The 909-nt window shown below is 38.3% G+C and overlaps 1 non-coding gene across 1 annotated transcript; it reads left to right on the top strand.

The window, feature by feature from the left end:
* The first annotated feature begins 508 nt into the window (after positions 1 to 508).
* LOC112100621 lies at positions 509 to 615 on the top strand. Its single transcript, XR_002906988.1, has one exon. It is a non-coding gene; the product is annotated as a small nucleolar RNA R71 (small nucleolar RNA).
* The last annotated feature ends 294 nt before the right edge of the window (positions 616 to 909 follow it).

Here is a 909-nt window from a genome sequence, read left to right as displayed (position 1 = left end):
AGGTCTGTTCTGTTCACTAGGTGCTGCAACAGTCTGGTTCTGATAACTCCATGAAAAGTTCGGGTGCTATCTCCATCTAGGGTTATAAGTGTTTGAATATGGTTTGCTCTGGTTCTGTCTATTAAAGCTGCCCACATAATTGACTGAAGTTGGATTCCCATGACAATTATCAAATAAGTGTCCCTCTTCACAATAAACACAAGGGATCTTGGCAACTTGGTTGACAATTGCTGGAGCAATGGTCATGACATTTACTATATTTGTTAATGAGGTTACTTGGGCTAATAATGCTATCAAGGCATCTACGTTATGGATTGCTACTATTCTTCTTGTTGCAGCTTGTCTGGTTGATGGCCATTGATAGTTATTGTTGACTATCCTCTCCAAAATTTCATAAGCCTCATTGTAAGACTTAGATAACAAGACCCTATTTTTTGACGCATCCATCATTAATCTAGTGCTTAGGTTGAGACCATTATAGAAAGTTTCCAATTGTACGCAGCAAGGAATACTATGGTGAGGACATCTCCTGAGTAGCTCCTTAAATCTTTCCCATACATCATACAAACTTTCATCTTCAAGTTGATGGAAAGATGTGATCTCGTTCCTTAATTTTGCATTATTGGTTGGTGGGAAGTATTTCATCAAAAATTTGTCAGCCAAGTCATTCCATGTAGTGATAGAATCTGGTGGTAGAGAATTCAACCATGCTCTTGCTCGATCTCTCAAAGAAAACGGGAAAAGTCTGGGTCTCAATTCTTCCTGTGATGCTTTAGCAATCTTGAAAGCATCACTCACTTCCAAAAATAACTTAAGATGTAAATGAGGATCTTCTTATGGCAGTTCATTAAATTGCCCCACTGTTTGTAGCATCTGAAACATCATTGGTTTGAGCTCAAAATTATCAGC

Source organism: Citrus clementina, unplaced genomic scaffold (assembly GCF_000493195.1).
Source record: "Citrus clementina cultivar Clemenules unplaced genomic scaffold, Citrus_clementina_v1.0 scaffold_3, whole genome shotgun sequence".
NCBI lineage: Eukaryota > Viridiplantae > Streptophyta > Magnoliopsida > Sapindales > Rutaceae > Citrus > Citrus x clementina.
Note: the sequence above shows the minus strand (reverse complement) of the source record. Positions and strands in the feature narration are given on the sequence as shown.